Genomic DNA, 14,482 nt, shown 5'->3' with positions numbered 1-14,482 from the left:
TTGGGGGAGGGCGGGGGGGGACGGGGAGGGAAATCTTTTTCACACCCCTGAGCAATGTAAGTCAGATTGACGTAAGTGGTAGTGTAGACTGGCTCTCAACTGAAACTGCCTTGTCTACACTAGAATTTTAACAAACAAGCTAACATGTTTTAGCTAATATTAGGGCTGTTGATTAATCGCAGTTAACTCACACGATTAACTCAAAAAAATTTACTGCGATTAAAAAACCTAATCGCAATTAATCGCACTGTTAAACAATAGAATACCAATTTAAATTTATTAAATATTTTTTGATGTTTTTCTACATTTTCAAATATATTGATTTCTATTACAACACAGAATACAAAGTATGCACTGCTCACTTTATATTATTTTTATTACAAATATTTGCACTGTAAAAATGATAAACAAAAGAAATAGTATTTTTCAATTCGCTCATACAAGTACTGTAGTGCAATCTCTTTATCGTCAAAGTGTAACTTACAAATGTAGATTTTTTTTTTGTTACATAACTGCACTCAAAACCAAAACATAAAACTTTAGAGCCTACAAGTCCACTTAGTCCTACTTCTAGTTCAGCCAATTGCAAAGACAAACCAATTTTGCTTATATTTACAGGAGATACTCCTGACTGCTTCTTATTTACAGTGTCACCTGAAAGTGAGAGCAGGCGTTCGCATGGCACTTTTGTAGCCGACGTTGCAAGGTATTTATGTGCCAGATATGCTAAACATTCATGTGCCCCTTCATGCTTCGGCCACCATTCCAGAGGACATGCTTCCATGCTGATGATGCTCATTAAAAAAAAAAAAAAAAAAACAACACAATGAATTAATTAAATTTGTGACTGAACTCCTTGGGGGAGAATTGTCTGTCTCCTGTTCTGTTTTACCAGCATTCTGCCATATAGTTCATGTTATAGCAGTCTCGGATGACGACCCAGCGCATGTTCGTTTTAAGAACACTTTCACAGCAGATTTCACAAAACGCAAAGACGGTACCAATGCAAGATTTTTAAGGATAGATACAGCACTCGACCCACGGTTTAAGAATCTGAAGTGCCTTCCAAAATGTGAGAGGGATGAAGTGTGGAGAGTGCTTTCAGAAGTCTAAAAAGAGCAACACTTCGATGCGGAAACTATAGAACAGGAACCACCAAAAAAGAAAATCAACCTTCTGCTGGTGGTGTCGGACTCAAATGATGAAAATGAACATGCGTTGGTCCACTCTACTTTGGATCATTATCAAGCAGAATCCGTCATCAGCATGGATGCATGTCCTCTGGAACGGTGGTTGAAGCATGAAGGGACATATGAAACTTTAGCACATCTGGAACGTAAATATCTTGCAATGCCGGCTACAATAGTGCCATGTGAACGCTTGTTCTCACTTTCAGGTGACATTGTAAAAAAGACGTGAGCAGCATTATCTCCTGCAAATTGTAACCAAACTTGTTTGTCTGAGCGATTGGCTGAACCTGAAATAGGAGTGAGTGGACTTGTAGGTTCTAAAATTTTACATTGTTTTATTTTTGAATGCAGTTTTTTTTGTACATAATTCTACATTTGTAAGTTCAACTTTCACTATAAAGAGCTTGCACTACAGTACTTGTATTAGGTGAATTGAAATATACAGGTTTCTTTTTTTTTTACAGTGCAAATATTTGTAATCAAAAATAAAGTGAGTACTGTACACTTTGTATTCTGTGTTATAAATGAAATTAATATATTTGAAAACATAGAAAACATCCAAAAATATTAAATAAATGGTATTCTGCTATTGTTTAACAATGCAATTAATTGCACAATTAATCACAATTTTTTTAATTGTGCAATAAATCGCAATTAATTTTCTTAATCACTTGACAGCCCCAGCTAATATGTTAAAAAAACACCTTTTATCCAAGTGAAGACAAGTTCTGTGATTCGTGCAGCTCCAAACAGACTACCAGCACCCAATAAATAACAATAACTCCCAAACTAAAATCTTTCTTAAAATCAACTTCTGGTTGAAAGTGTTTTTTCACTACCCATTGAGTCCAGCTACCAACGCTATCCCACTACGCCATCTAATCATGGACCAGATTGGCCTTTTTTTTACCCTGGTGCAACTGCAGCCAAGTCAATGAGGATGGAACTGAAAGAAGACTTTGCCCCATGTATCCATGAGAGGCAACTATTCTTGGAGTAATGAGAGGTGGTTACAAAACAGGATCTCTAGCTTGTAGAATCTCCAGCTAACATTATGCACGACTAATGCACAAACAGAAAACACAACGAGTAAGAATAACATAACTAGAAAAGGATCCAAGGTGTTCCCTTCTTTGATCAGGTATTTATTGTAGTCTCCCAGATGTGTGAGCTTCGAAAAGTTCCACCCTCTTTATCTGTGGGGAGAACAAACTCCTGTCCCAAGTGTACCTGGAGAAAGCAGTGTATGTGTGTGTGTGGGGCGGGGGGGGATGCACAGTGCATTGTGTGAACCAAGGAGTAAGAAATAGAGTCTGAACCATATGGCGGGGGGAAAGTGGTATAAATGATGTGGATGAGTGAAGAAGAGAGAAAGAAGGACTGATGGAAAAGAGAAGAGAGAAAAAAGCAAGGGTTGATGGGGAGGCAAGATAGTAAACAAGACTGAAAAAGAGAGGAAGGGGAAATAACAGGATGGAGGGAGAGAGAGAATGAAGTACAGAAAAAAATATACTGCAGAAAAATAAAATTGTGGGACAAAACAGAAAAAGAGGGAAGAAAAGTTAAACCAAGATATGGAGATAGTGGAAAGAAAAGAGGAACAAAGGGAAACAAAAGGGGAAGAGAAAGAAGAACAAACACAAAGATATTGTGTGTTTTTAAACATCGACATAATACGGAAAATAACACCAATGCATGCACCAGACACCGACAAAATAAAACATGGGTGGGGTCAAACGGAGGAGGAGGGACACACATCCTGAACATTGCATAGCACAGCTAAATACCGACGGAGGGTGCTGCAAATGCTGCCCGGCCAACCTGCCTCTTCTACGGCTATCCCAGCTTGCTTTGCAAGGGGACTGCTGAGTTTTATTCCTGAGATACATAAAGGAGCAAGCCTCTGTCTTTTTTTAAAAGCCCCCTGAGAAATTCCAGAATGGATTAGAAATTCCGTATAACCCTGAGATAAAAACTCTGTGCAGCAGTGCATTGGGAATCCAACTGTGATTCCAAGCCTTTGTATTACCTTTCTGAGGAGGGAAGATCCATTACTTGTGACGTCCATGTGGCCATGAATCCTCTGCATTTAGGTTACCTTCCACTCTGTCCACTTCTTCAGCCATATCCCAGCATGCCGTTTCATTTTGACCTTTTAAACAAACACACTTTAAAATACTATTTCAATGGTAAATTGTTGTTACTTCAAATCACCACCCACTTACCCCACAGAAAAATCCAAACAGTTGGTTACTTTAAGTTATCGGCATCATATTATGTCTTATTTCCTCCCAGCATCAAATGCTGTCCAGCTACCCTGAGGCAGGAAGTACAAATGTCTTTCTGCTGAGGTAATAGGGTTGGTGCTTCTCCAGATCCAGTCTTGGAGGCCATGATTGAGGGAAAGACAGCCATTCAAATGCACATTGGGTAGGAGACTTCCTTTTTCTGTGTAAGGAGAATGGGTTCTCATGCAGTAAAGCCAGGTTCTGCACCCAGTCACTGAATCTTGCAGGACTTGGGCTAGAAGATTTTTGCCAGCATAAACCCAGCTGCAGTGTCTCCTCTCCCAGGCTGGCCACAGGAGACCAGTGCAGCCCTAAAATTCAGTAGGCCTAACAAGAAAGGGGACATGGTGAGGGCAGCCAAGCAATGTGCTCATTCGATGAACAACCAATGCTGCCGATGATGAAAAACCCGTGAGGGGTACAGCACCAGGGGTTGAGTTGGGGCAGCATGGTGTAATTTAAATCTCCCTGAAACAGCTTTGATGCAGATGAGCGAAGAAAGGAGAGGACTGACGGAGAAGAGAAATGAAAGCCAGACCTGGTCGGGAGGTGAGACACAAACAAGACTGAAAAAGAGAGGAAGGGGAAAGAACGGGATGGAGGGAAAGAGAATGAAGTACAATCAGCTGACTTGCGGTGTTTGGGGGTAGGGGGAGGAGCGAAGACTCGGTGCGCGGGCTCCCCCTCCCTTCCCTGCCTCCTGAATGCCACAAGCCAGCTGATTGCCCGGGCAGGAGGCAGGGGAGAGAGGGGGGAGCCTGTGCGCCGAGTCCTCGCTCCTCCCCACTCTCCCCTGAACGCCGCAAGCCAGCTGACTGCCGCGGGCAGGAGGGAGGGGGAGGAGGAGGACGCAGCGCACCTCCCCCCCCTCCCCTGCCTCCTACCCATGGCAATCAGTTGGCTTGCGACGTTCAGGAGGCAGGGGAGGGAGGGGGAGTCTGTGCGCTGAGTCCTCGCACCTCACCCGCTCCCCAAACACCGTGGGCAGGAAGCAGGGGAGGGATGGGGGAGGAGCGAGGACACGGCATGTAGAATAAAGGGGGAAAAGGGGGGGAAGAAGAGGCGGGTTAAGAGTGGGGGTTTGGGGGAAGGGGTGGCGTGGGTGGGCCGAGGGTTGAGCCACCCGCCCCTGGTGCTTGCAGAGTAGGGGAAGCAGCCGCTGCTGCTGCGCAATGTGCTTCTCCTAGCCTACAGCGCCTTCAGCCTCCTTGCCAGCCTCATTGTCTCCAGTGCCAGTGGGCTGTGCCTGTGTGGGGTAAGGCGGGGGCACCTCCCAACTATGGTACTGTACTGTATGGCAAAAAAAAAATTTCCCTGGAACCTAACCCCCGCATTTACATTAATTCTTATGGGGAAATTGGATTGGCTTAACATCGTTTCACTTAAAGTTGCATTTTTCAGGAACATAACTACAACGTTAAGTGAGGAGTTACTGTACGTTTTGACTGGTAGACTCATGTCAGGATAGCACTGTGATTCTGCTGAAGGGAAGAGGATGCAAGGGACATAGTGGGAAAATCCATGGACTGCTGTGAACTACATCAGTGGTTCTCAAACTAGGGCCGCCAGTTGTTCAGGGAAAGCCCCTGGCAGGCCGGGCCGGTTTGTTTACCTGCCGTGTCCGCAGGTTCGGCCGATGGCGGCTCCCACTGGCCGCGGTTCGCCGCTCCAGGCCAATGGGGGCTGCAGGAAGCAGCGCGGGCCGAGGTCCTAAGGCCTGCTGCAGTGCACTTCATACAGGGAGTGTGATGGGAGTGGGCTAGAGGCATGGCCAGGAGTTCTGTGAATTACATGGATCTGCTGCGCCACCTATGGAGAGCAGTTGCAGCCTCCAGCCACTGCTCTGTTCCTACCCTGCAGTGGTGTGTTGCAGGACAGTTTCACATAAGTTACTGTAAGCTGCAGAAGAAATTCTCTTCCTTAACCTGGCGCACACATTGCTGAACATATGGTCGTTTACAGCATCTATGTTGCTCTAAATATCAAAAAACTGCCAGGAGAGGAATGGACTCACAACCAGGCTTAGCAGAATCCGGGAATCAACTGAGCTCTCGGCATTATGCGCTTTTGATCTTGGGTTTCAGCAAATGTGAAGCGCCTCTTAGAAACAATGAAGACTTCATGCAATAGCAGTTCAGAGCAAGTCATGGAGGGTTCTCCCTCCATACCACTAAAAAAAATGCAGTTTATGGAAACAGAGTAATTCCTCCCCTGGATGAGGCTTTTATTGTTCATATTAATTACGAATATAGTTAAGAATATAAAGATTTTCTTCATAGCTCTGGGTTGTGAGCCAGATGCAGGCTGAATGTGCCAGTGTTTTCAGCCACTTTGCCACCATAAAACAACAAAGCCCCAATCTTACCCCACTGAAGGCAATGGGAGTTTTACTAGATTTAAATGTGTGTAGGACCAGACACCAAGGACATACTGGTGAACCTGAACAACTGGTTGTATTTTAACTGTTAGTCTAAATCAGCTTTATAGTCTAATTATGATAAAGGATTCCTTTATTTCAGCCTCATTCTTTAGAATTTTGGGTAACATTTTCAAAAGCATCTAAGTGATGTAGGAGCCTCATGCCAAAGTCATTTTTGAAATGTCACTTGGGCACCTATGTGCTTTTGCAAATTTTACTCTTTGTCTATTGTTAGCCCCAATTTAGTGCATTTCTGAGGAACCTTTTGCTTCTTGCTGCAGAGGTCTTTTGAAAATGAGATGTTGCAATTTTCCATATTTGCTTTTGTTTAATTCTTGTATTTATTTTCCTTAGTTTATTTAAATAAATCAAGGTCTTGAAAAAACTACTTACAGAATTTTTTTACATCCCTTTCAGAAAGTGAACAATGTGCCACGCAGAGCTAAATTTTCAGGCACTTTAGTGTTGGAAATGCATCCCTAATTTGTGCACATAATCAGAGTGCTTCTTAGAAACAGAAACAAACTGACTGTGCAAACTGGGTAAGTGTCTGCATTTGCACAACAATCTGGTAATTTTTGTGTGCAGTTGCAGTGATGTGGCTGATGACACAACAAGGAGCAATGGTCTCAAGTTGCAGTGGGGGAGGTCTAGGTTGGATATTAGGAAACACTATTTCACTAGGAGGGTGGTGAAGCACTGGAATGCATTACCTAGGGAGGTGGTGGAATCTCCTTCCTTGGAGGTTTTTAAGGCCCGGCTTGACAAAGCCCTGGCTGGGATGATTTAGCTGGGAATTGGTCCTGCTTTGAGCAGGGGGTTGGACTAGATGACCTCCTGAGGTCCCTTCCAACCCTGATATTCTATGATTCTATGATTCCAGGGCCAGCTCCAGGCACCAGTGCAGGAAGCAGGTGCTTGGGGCAGCCAATGGGAAAGGGCTGCCAAAGAATGAAGCAGCGCAGTAGAGCTGCCGTTGAAGTGCCGCCGATCGCAGCTTTTTTTTTTTTTTTTTTTTCTTTTTTCTTCGCCACTTGGGGTGGCAAAAAACCTGGAGCCAGCCGTGAGTGATTCCACATGCATATTACGTGCATTCTCACAACGCAGATGTACAACTGTACCTTTAACTGTTTGAAAATCTGGCCCACAAACTAAGTACAAATTCTGGTAAATTTATATAAATAACTTGTTTGAAAAGTATTTATACAGAAACCTCAGTAAATGAAGAAAAGGAAGATTGATAATTGATTTAAAATTCTAATATCTGATGTGAGGACATTTGTAAGTGTACCACTCATTTTCTTAGTTGAAGACCTCCTCAGTTCACAATGATCAGTATCTAGTTATGAGTCAAGGAGGTGGTGTTTGGATCTGGGTCAGGATAAAGCTAGATTTCATAGTTCAAACAGGAAGGCAACAAAATCTTGCAAGCTGTTTGACAGACTGGATTGTAGACACTCATGAGAACAGTTATATTGTGCGATTCTGGCTTTCTATGATCTGGAAACAAGAAGTCTTATGGTCAAGGCACTGGACTGGGACTCAGCATATGTGACCTTAGGCAATTTACTTAATCTCTCTGTGTCATTCCCCACCTGTAAACCTGTGATAATAATACCTCCTTTCTCTGCTTTTGTCTATTTGGACTGTATGCTTTTTGAGACGGGGACGTTTCTTGCTATGTGTATGTCCAGCACCTACCGCAATGGGGCTTCAGTTTCAGTTGGGGTGTCTTAGCACTACTGTAATACAAATAATAATAGTAATAATAGAGGGGATATGATAGAGGTATATAAAATCATGAGTGATGTGGAGAAAGTAGTTAAGGAAAAGTTATTTACTTATTCCCATAATACAAGAACTAGGGGCCACCAAATGAAATTAATGGGCAGCAGGCTTAAAATAAATAAAAGGAAGTTCTTATTCACACAATGCACAGTCAATTTGTGGAACTCCTTTCCTGAGGAGGTTGTGAAGGCTAATACTATAACCGCATTTTAAAAAGAACTATTAGCCAGGATGGGTAAGGAATGGTGTCCCTAGCCTCTGTTTGTCAGCGGGTGGAGATGGATGGCAGGAGAGAGATCACTTGATCATTACCTGTTAGGTTCATTCCCTCTGGAGCACCTGGCATTGGCCACGCACTGTTGATAGACAGGATACTGGGCTAGATGGACCTTTGGTCTGACCCAGTACGGCCATTCTTATGTAATAGAAATACTAAATCTTCCCCTTTTAGTTTTGAATTCAACTAGTACCCAAACCAGAGGTGGGCTTGGATCTAGGTGTTAGAATCCAAAGCCCTCCAAAATTCCAAGAAGCTACAATTTTAGGCACTTAGCCATGGCATTGATGAGTGCAGTAGAGCTAGATAAGATTGGATAGGGAAAGAAAGAAAGAAAGAAAGAAAGAATGTAAATAAATAGAATGAGAGACAGAACAGTGCTATCATTAATACCATTGCACAAATGAATGATGTCCTGTTTCTAGTCCTGCCATGCAGGATTATGGACTCTGTCATGTGCTTCCCTGGTGTCACGGCCGGCTCCAGGAACCAGCTTAACAAGCAGGTGCTTGGGGCAGCCAAGGGAGGGGGACGGCACGTGCGGCAATTCGGGGGCGGCAGGTCTCTCACTCCCTCTGGGAGCGAAGGACCTGCCGCTGAACTGCCGCCACTGATCGCGATTGCGGCTTTTTTTTTTTTTGCTTGGTGCGGCAGAAATGCTGGAGCTGGCCCTGCCTGGTGTGGTTGTGAGCCGAGAGCAGCACTGAGCCACCAGCAGAGCTGCTGAGTGGAGTTGTTCAGGAAATGGAATTTTCCTTTCACGGAAAATTTTGACATTTTGAAATTCATTTCAGTTCCAGTTTTGCACCAACTTTGTACCCAATTGACACGTCTTGGGTTCAAAAATTCAGTACTGGCTACCCATGAGCGCAGTGTTGCTGGTAGCATAAATGTATTAGTAAATCAGCAGTGACGGGTATTTGGGAGGATTACAGGAGCGCAGTATTTGAAACCAAAGCAAATCGAATGAATCATAGAATATCAGGGTTGGAAGGGACCTCAGGAGGTCATCTAGTCCAACCCCCTGCTCAAAGCAGGACCTAAACCCCAACTAAATCATCCCCCCCGCGCCGCCCCCCTCCAGGCGCCACCCAAAGCACATGCTTGGTGGTCTGGTGCCTGGACCCGGCCCTGAGAGGGGAAGAGGCAGTGGGGAAGGCACATTTCTTTTTTTTTTTTTTGGCGCTTCGGTGGCATTCCGGCCGCTTTTATTTTATTTTATTTTTTTGGCTTGGGGCGGCTGGAGCCATTGTTAGCCAAATGGGCTCGTTTCCCCCTGGAGCTGCCCAATTACCCCAAGGAGGCACGGGAGTCTAGAAGACGGCTTTAGGTTTTTATTGACCAGTCAGCTGAGTGGGTGCTCCCCTCGGCTAATGCCAGAGAGAGAGCCCCTTACAAGTACAGAGCAGCTTTTTTATACCTAGCAACAAACAACTTAGCATGCATACCTTATACGTATATGCGGAAGGAACATTTCAAAGGGCATTGTATGCAGATTGAGAGAGGGGCAAGGGAATGGATACATAACAGGATGCGGTTTAACATTTTACTTGAACTTATCACCTCTTTCCTTAGCACCCCCCCTTCTCTCCCCCCCTGCACTCCACTCTGAGGCATATGTTAGACTAAAATAGCAGTGCCTGTCTGTGTCAGCTAGGCTGGTGGTTTGGCCACCTTTTCTTATCGCATAATCTTGCTGCACAGAGGGCTGCAGCGGGTATTTTGCAGAGACAGCCGTTGCTCCTGATATGACAGCTGGGCTTATAAGCAAATAGTTGACCTGTTGCTCTAACACCATCTTATGATCGCATTATATCCGCATTCGCGTTATCGCAGGGCATGTAATCGCAGGGTTTCACTGTACATGCGTACAGATGAGTCAGTTGATTATAAAAGATTGACAGCACACAGTGGCCCTAAGCCAGCACACAGGAGGTAATAATGCATTTGTGACATTTACAACTGGAATCTGGAAATTAATCAGGGAACGCTCAGACTGATCACAGATCATCTTAAAACAGACTCCCATGTACTAAATCTAATGTAAGTCCACATTGTGGCTCATCAGTCTTTTGAGCAATCAACCTATTTCTGGGAATTTACCAAACAGCCTTTTAAAAACATTTTTCTTGGGCTCATGATTTTTGCCAGGTTAGCTCATTACTGGCTTTAGCCTGCCCACCTTTAGTCAGGCAAAACACCCCCGTTGAAGTCAGTAATGACTGGGGAATCCCATCTTGCACACGTTTTGCATTCATAACGCCTATTTGAGTGAACGGGAGGTCAATGCATGAAGGCCTTTTAGGACTGGACTGTAAGTAAGGATGCAGCAGGATTTAGAATTTACCAATAGGCCTTTTTAATTATTTCTCTGCTATGTCATTATTTTTGCCTGCTTAGTACAGACGGCAGCTGAACCTGTTCCCATTGAAGTCAAGGGGATATTTCCCAGACTCAAGAGCAGGATCAGCCCATTGGAGTATCCTTTCTCTTTGCAGATGGGGGAGGAATCCTTTCCATAAAATATATTCAGGGCAAAACAGTAAATACATGCCTCCTGACTGACAGCAGGAATTCAAAGGAGCATGAAAAGAAAAGCCTGTCTGCACCAGGAATAATTATTGTGTCGGTTACAACACAGTAAATGCTTCTGCATGGCTTTCCGTGAGGAGGTGATACTTGAAGGGAGGCTGCTCAAAGGGGAGTATTAAAAATTCCAAGAGCTTTGTCCATACTTCTCTGCAGCCCAGCGGGACAAAGGAGACGAGCTGCTTTGATTTGCATTAGATCTGATTAATTGAACGAGCACTTTCTCTTTAGGTAGGATACAAATAATTAGCCTCTTCTAATGGGTGTTTAACGTCCGTCTTATCATTTGGACTTACAGCAAACATTTGCATTTTAGTTCTGGGCACTGGAAAGGATTCTCTGATTTTCTCTTCTAACCAGTCGCAAAGAATTCTCTGGATGGGCTGGGAAGCCATAGAGTTAAAAATCTCCCTTACTCTAATGTCTTCTATTTACAAAATTTTAACTATTATTTGCTCCAGTTTTATGCATTCAATCTTAAATGTGTTTTCAATATCTACCGTAATTTAGCCTTTTTTTATTCCTGTTATGTGGCATGCTTTTAGGTTTTCCAATTTTTAGCGAGGCTTTCTCTTTAATAATTCAGCTCTCATTTCTCCAGTTTCCCCAAGAAGCTTTGATCTGCTTTTGAAAAACCAAAATGTGTTACATTTTTCATTACTTTTATGACCTACTTATTATATTTAATATTAATTAAGTGCTAAACTAATATTGCACTGCTATGTCTGAAATTGTTCCCTGAACGTTAACATTACTGACCCAGTTGTTTAATTTGTTTAGTTAGTATTTTTGAATACATTTGTTTACTTACATTAAGCTTTTTAAATACCATTTTAATCATTCTACTTTTTTTTTTAAAACTGTGGTTAATTGCTTTAAGGTTTTAGGTTTGATTTGTTTGGTTGGTTTTGAGGGTGTTGTTTCTGTGTATTCTCTGGGTGCCAATAAAAATGTTGGTATTTTTCTGCATACTTTATTATAGCACACCAAGTAGAAGGTATTTTTATATTAAATGTCAAAAAGTGTCCAGTTTTCTGCTGTTTTTTTTTAACATTAGTTTTTCTGTCTTAATTATTTTATTAAAAAAAAAAAAGTCATGAATAGAGTAATTCCTTTCTTAGGTGAACAATGACTAGCATAAAAACCTAATACAAGTGAAACAATAACTTTAACTTTATTCCAGTACTCTTGCCATTAAATAGATAATGTTCTTATAAAAAGACATTTTCATTTCCATTTAGAAGTTTTGTCTTAACTTCTATCCATTGTGATTTAATGACATATCAAGTAGTTTGAACTTATATTGACTAGATTTTATTCATTCACTTTATTATCGCTCTATTTCAGTGCTTTCCCCAATGTTTTCTACAGTTGTTTTTACTGTATTTCTCACAGTATACTCCACCTCTCTTTTTTTCAATCAACTTTGCCATTTGCCCATGTGATAAAAGGAACCTATGCTCTGCATTGTTCAGCAAAAACTTTTTTGTTTCTTCTGTACTCGCACTTTCACTATTAAGCTTTGGGACAGGATTCTATACTCCATAAAGCCAACAGCCATTTTGATTTAGTGAGGTGGACCAGTTAGGTCCCTTCAAGGGATAATTTTACAGCAGATTTTGTGACCCTTTCTAAACGTTTTGCTTATTTGCATGAGTCTCTTCATTTTGTATCTCGTACTGCACTGAGCATATCTTCAGCTCTTAAACAATAATCCAACGCTTGATCTTCATTCACTTTTAAACCACATTTTGAAAGAGAATTTGTGGTGACTTTATGTTCCCAGTGCTTATAATCTAATTTAGTTCTATTTCTCTGCTCATTTCTCTATTTTTTCAGCAGGAAAAAAATTATTGGTGAAATATATAATAAGAATCCTTATAAAATTGCAGATAAAGTTATTGGCCCCCACACAAAATTACTCCCCCCAAAATTACTCCCCCCAAAAAGTGAATGAAGAGAATTTTGCAAGGCTAACCTGAAGATTTTTTCATTCATTCTGCCCTAGCTAAGCATACTATGTGCAACACTTAGACATAGGAATAACTTGAGAGTGGTGCCATTGAAGCCATGCGAGTAAAGTTTTTCTAATGTCTAAGTGTTTTTGCAGGATCAGGCCCTGTTTAGAGCCAAAGTGGAAGGTTTTAACATCTGTTATGATAAAATTTAAAGGCTTTTATTATCTACAGGGTTTTTGTTAAAATGCAATACATAAAGGAATTTTTAAAAACTACCATCGCTTGTTAACTCAAAAACAAACTCGTTAGACTGACCTCACACTTGGTAAAGCAACCTCCAGCCTTTCATGTATTTATACCTGCTCCTGTATTTTTCACTTCATGCATCTGATGAAGTGGGTTCTAGCCCACGAAAGCTTATGCCCAAATAAATTTGTTAGTCTCTAAGGTGCCACAAGGATTCTTCATTGTTTTTTCAAAAACAAAAATATCTCTGCATTTGCTTATGAAATCTGGGTTTCAATTTTCACTTTTCCTTTTAATCATTTTTTATAGGAGAGGTGTTTTAATAGCACTTAATTTTTTCTACCAGGAACTTAAGTGAAATATTCTGACAATTCTTTCTGTGCCACTGGCATATTCTTATGAAACGTTTCCTTTTCTCCATGTTTTCATTTTGTTTCAATAAATTTCTGTGCTAAGAAAAATCAGGGGTTATTTCACACCCACAAATGCACGGGGCATAATTTAAATTATTTATAAAATCAGACATGCCAATTCTCTCTGTTTAGGAAGGGCCATTCTTATTGTTTAGCAAAATATTAACCCTTTTTTTTTCTTTTTTTTTTTTAACTCTGTCCCTAAAGCTCTTCTAGTCCAAAATACTTGAATGGTATTTATAGGACCTATTTTCCCTTTTAAAATATTAGCACTTTTAAGTGTTCAATTTCATGTATTTCTAAGGTGCCTGTGATTGGGACATCTAATCCTACAGGCTGCTCCATGCAAGCGAACTCCTGCTTCCACACAAAGCCCCGCTTGAAGTCAATAGGCTCTACTCGGAGCAGCTCAGAGGGCTGGGAAGTAATTGCAGTGTTTGTTTGCAGGCATGCTTTATTGGCCAGATTCTTTGTGAAAATAACGGCGGGCAATACATTTATTGAATAGCTTGCACAGGAATGGTGACAAATGCTGCTTCTAGGAAACGTATACAGTAATCCACATTTTGGTAGCCAGGCTGACCTGAGTCTAATGCATTCCTGTAATCAATTAACAACATCAGCTACAAAGAATCCATTCCGAGGCAGAGTCACACTGAATCCACACAGATTTATTTCTCATACTCAAACTATTTCTAAACCGCTTTTCCCCCTCCTTTTGGCGCAGAGAAGCAATTTGGAGTCATTTATCTGAAGGCAAATACACTTTGCAGTTGAAATGAGGAAAATGTCAGCATGTGCAGTACTACAAAGCAGAGGCCTTAGGCAAATGAACAGTCTGAATTAGATATTTGTAAAGCAGGCCCCGAATCCTGTGAGCAGATCCCTACACGTAGACAGGGCCCTTCTAGCACAGAGCTCATGCAAGGCATGCCTGCATAGATCCATTTGCAAGATGAGAGTGTAAATTTGGAGACTAGGGGGAAAAAACACATTTGGAAAGAGAAGATGGCACTGGTATGGTAGGGTGACCAAACAGCAAGTGTGAAAAATCGGGACAGAGGGTGGGAGGTAATAGGCACCTCTATAAGACAAAGTTCCGAATATCAGAACTGTGCCTATAAAATTGGGACATCTGGGCATCCTATGGTATGGTTATAGGAGGAATTTATGAGCGCTATCCTGTCGCCATTCTGCAATCCTACAAAACCACTACTAAAATCATCTCAGTATATAGGGGTCGTTATTCAGTTAAATTAAATATTGTTTGCATCCCCAGAAGTGAAACAGTATGCTCCAGCAACCGATCCCTGG

General features: G+C 41.9%; 1 protein-coding gene across 1 annotated transcript in view; it reads left to right on the top strand.

Annotated features, from left to right (window-relative positions):
• The first annotated feature begins 10,474 nt into the window (after positions 1–10,474).
• The window catches only part of ASIP (agouti signaling protein), a 45,382-nt gene continuing 41,374 nt past the window's right edge, over positions 10,475–14,482 (top strand). The window contains exon 1 of the mRNA XM_034787345.1: positions 10,475–10,782. The gene's annotated coding sequence lies outside the window, so the exon portion shown is untranslated. The remainder of the gene's footprint in view (positions 10,783–14,482) is intronic.

The sequence above is a fragment of the Trachemys scripta genome, chromosome 12, assembly GCF_013100865.1.
Source record: "Trachemys scripta elegans isolate TJP31775 chromosome 12, CAS_Tse_1.0, whole genome shotgun sequence".
Lineage (NCBI taxonomy): Eukaryota > Metazoa > Chordata > Testudines > Emydidae > Trachemys > Trachemys scripta.
This window is presented reverse-complemented; position numbering and strand designations above follow the sequence as displayed.